The sequence below is a fragment of the Sturnus vulgaris genome, chromosome 6 (assembly GCF_052056855.1).
Source record: "Sturnus vulgaris isolate bStuVul1 chromosome 6, bStuVul1.hap1, whole genome shotgun sequence".
Taxonomy (NCBI): Eukaryota; Metazoa; Chordata; class Aves; order Passeriformes; family Sturnidae; genus Sturnus; species Sturnus vulgaris.
The window spans coordinates 41,823,841-41,828,065 of record NC_142248.1 but is presented as its reverse complement, the minus strand read 5'-3'; positions in this window follow the sequence as shown (position 1 = coordinate 41,828,065).

Here is a 4,225-nt window from a genome sequence, read left to right as displayed (position 1 = left end):
GGCCAGGGATTCACTGTGTGGCAATGGGGAGATGTCCAGCAGCTTCCTCTGGTGCCCAAAGCTGGCAGGGGCAGCTCAGCTTCCTGCTGCACCCAAAGACCCTGTCTCTAGTGCACATCTCAGTGAGATCTGGGACTTGCACAGAACAAGCCCACATCAGGAGCAATTTAGGAGTGATAATGAAAGGAGAAGCCCTAATTGGCAGAGGGAACAAGGGGCTATTTCTGCCTTCTGAGGCTGAGCCCAAATCCAGCTGTAGAAAGTGTGACCAGCTGTCTGTGAGCCAGGCTCGTCTCCAGCCCTAATGCTGGGTGAGTTCACCCTAACATGGGGCACAACATCTCCAGGATGGGGACGGAGGATTGCAAGGCTGTGGGGAGGTGTGGGGAGACCAGGAGGTTGTGGGGTCCCACCTGGGGGCCCTGCAGAGTCTGGGGGGTGAAGTAAGAGCAATGCTGCACCAATCCTGGTGATTTAACCCCAGCTTTGTGCTGTCAGGGACTCTTCCTGTGGTCATTTCCTTCCCTTTCTTTCAGATGGAAGGGTGACTGCTGATATTTGGGCTATACACAAATTAGCATGAGGGTTTTTTTTCTCCTGCAAATTCAAGCAAGGTGTTGCTCTGTGGTCAGAGGATGAACAAGCAAACCTGTGACTGGGACTAATACTTGGCTGGTGGCTGCCTGCATGGAATGGGATTGTTGGAACCTGTGTTCCTGTGGAGCAGAAGATTCCCCCAGCGCCTGACACCAGGGCCTTCGTGGCCAAAAATAGCTGGGTCTGTCACAGGGAGGATAATACCCCTGGGAGGCTGAGGCCACACTTCAAGGGACAGTGTGTCACACAGTCAGAAACTCAAGTGGCTCATTTAGCATGCATTTCCCTGGGTTTCAGGAAAACTGCTTGTAAATAAATGTCAAATTGTTTGCTTAGGAGAAAAGGACTTGGCTAAAAATCTGCCATGTTGCTGCATGAGCATTTGGGAATTCAGGGTCCTCACGGTGGGATAAGGGAGAGGATGTATCCACTAACACTCTTTTAAAATAGATCAGTGTGTCAATGACAGAGCAATTTACGGACTCCAGGCAATGCAGGACAGCGAACGTCTCTCAAAATATGAGATCTGTCCCCACACGAATTATAGCAGATGACAGTTTACTAAATATATCTGCAATGCCAAAACAAACAGCACTACATTCCAAAGCACGAGGTCACTGCAGGCTGTCTTCACACGCCACTTTTCCTTCTGATCTGCAAGAGACTTCAACCAGGAGAACAGAAAGATGAAGCAGAAAGTTTGAGTGTGTGTATGTGAGGGTTTGCCAGGGAGATGGATTCCCATTTTGGCAAATGCCATCAGTTGTGCCTTCAAGGGTCAGTGCAGTATCTCATTATAGTCCCTACCTATCCCCTGTGACCAAAACAGTCACAGTCACCCACAAAATCACAACAGCAACTTGACACAGATAAGGACTGAATGAATGAGACTCTCCAGCTAGAGATAAATTGGATAAATGTTGAAGGTAATGAAAAATTAATTGTATCTCCTGCCCTGAAGAACAGTTTAAATATCATCTGCTTTTCAGGCTTGTGCATAAGTAGCTTAATTCTGCATCTTCAATTGAAATATGTATTCATCTCGGCTGTTTTTCTGCTAACAGCTCAATGGAGTTACTCTGTTAGTGATCATTACAATTATTTAGTGGTACTGAGATCTTGCTAAGAGGTCTGAGCCATCCTCTGAGACTTGAGAAACCTGAAACCAAAATATATGCCCAGCCCAAGAGCTGAAATTCAATAATAAATTTTATAGTAAAGAAAACCCTTTTGTATTAAAATACCAGCCTAAGGGAGTGAGGAACCCACAACAAACGGGATTTTTTTAGAAACCATAAATATTATTCTCTCAGTCCTCCTTGCAAATCTCAGCCAACTAAGTAATAGATGAAGAAATAATAATTTCAGTGGGATTCCTTCATGGTCCCCTATATAGGTCTCATCCCAGGTGGGAGCAGTACACGGAGCAGGGCAGTGTTCAGGCAGGCTGATGTTTGCCTGAGCTTTAATCCCCTTGCAAACAAAATCCTGAACTTGAATGCATGGAAAATTGCTGTTGATAATCTTATTTTGAGGAAAAAAATTAGCATCTGGCAAGGTACAGGCCTTTAGCTTCTGACTTAGAAATCTCTTATCTACATTTGCACTTTGCTGGCTGGTAAAGTTTCTGGAATTACATTTTTTCCTTTAAAATTCTGGAGACACAATAGCAGCCTGAACTCCCCTTTCCTGTGTTATGTATCACTGCACAGTGGCAGCAGGGCAGGAGACATTTCATAGGCCATAAAACCAGAATGGGCTTAATCCTCTTCTCACAGTAGATTTACATTTGTGTGACTGTTAGTAAAGTTGGCAGTAAAGATGTTGACAGAGCTGAGGGCTGGCTGGGGCCCAAGGGCACTGATTTTTAAAGGTGGTAACTGGGATTACTAAATCCTGCTTCCAAAGAAGCCTTAGCCCCACTTCCTACCCTTGAGAGCTTTTTTGTTCTGCACTGAATCATGGCTGAAAATGGGCTGTAGCCACCCAAGATATGTCAGGGTTGCAGGGGAAGCAGAGGCAAAGCAAACTGCTGCTGCCTGAGCTGCTCAAGGGAGCTTTGCCCTGACCATGGAGGGGTGAGAAGGGTGCCCTGTCCAGTATTTCCATGTCCTGATGTGGTTTGTGCAGTCCTCAGGTGTGTCCTAGAACTATCAATACCTGCAACTATAGAGGAAGTTTTTTTTCTTTGTTTCCTTTCCATTCTTGGAGGTGGCAAGGAAAGGAAAGGCTGTCAAGGGATTAACACACTGCTCAAAGTGAAACTACTGCAGGTCTCGTGTGAGCCCCAGTGAAAGTGCTTCGGGGTGAGAGGAGGCCAGCAAGAGGAAAATGCCCAAGCCCTTGCTTGCCTTCTGCTACTCAGTTTTGTTTTACAAGCACCTGAGCTTGCAGCTGCTGTTGGAGCTATTTTACAAAGAAGCTGCTTGTCCAGCTGCTGTTATTTCCTCATCCATCCAGAGAGTTCCTGAATCCAGAGCTGGCACTTGACCACTACACTGTGTTTCTCAAGCTTCTGCTGTGGTCAGCTGAGTAGTGTTTCTTGGCAGGTTTCTCCCACGTAACTTCTGAGAAATACAGCCAAAGCTGAGACGCCAAGCTGCTGGTAAGATACAGAGTGTGTGGGAGGCACCAGCCAGCCTTGGAGCACGAGGGCAAAGCTGACAAGACTGGCATGTTCTTGATTGCAGGCTCATTACAGTGCTCTTATAAACACAAGGGCTGCAGCTGTGAGACTCCAAGGATAGAAGGGGTATTATTTTTTGTTAGACTGACTAATGTAAATGAAAAAAAGTGGATAAACGTTTGGGTTTAAGATAAGGGGATTCTGAATCCAAAATCTTGCCAGAATTTACTGGTAAGGTTGGGTCAAGGTCTTATGGGCTCCTAAAGATCTGTAAGACCTTGACCTGATCTTATCAGGAGTCCAACAGGCTCCTAAAACACAGTCTGCTAAGCCCACTAAGCCAATCAGGAATGCAAGGTTTCAAGTGGGATCCACAAAGGCACTTCAGTACCTGAAGCAGGACTTAGGTCAGAGGTAAATACCCTCAGTAAATACCTGTGATCCAAAAAACCCCACTGAAATGGAATTGAGGTTTAGGGATGACCACCCTTGAATTTTAATTTTCAGAGTGAAACCTGAAGTTAGTTTCTTTGTGGAACAAACCTTCCTCACCTGTAACTGAGAAGCTGGTGCACTTTGGGAGGTGGGAAAGAGAGAGGAAACTTTTTTTCACACACGATGTCTGCGTTATGAATGGAGCAAAATGAGCCCTGCACAGTTCAGATGGCAGGTGCCTGTCCTCAGAAGACCAACCTGGGATGTGCCTCTGTATCAGCAGAATCCAGTGCCTTAGCTCTGAAAAATTTGGGAGTTGACACCAGCACTGTTTGCTTTAGGACAATAAACACCTCCCTAATGCAATCCTGTGTAGAAAGATGTGAGTGCATGGTTCTGGCTCCTGGATGCTGCTACAAGGTTCAGGTACTAATCCCTAAGTGTAGAAGTCTTCAGTTCATCCTGTTTTAGCCACAGGAACCACAATTCACAGGCAAAATCAAGGGGAAAAGGGAACTGAAGAAAAGATGAGGATTTCTTCTTTGAGAAGTGTAGATTTGCTAATTA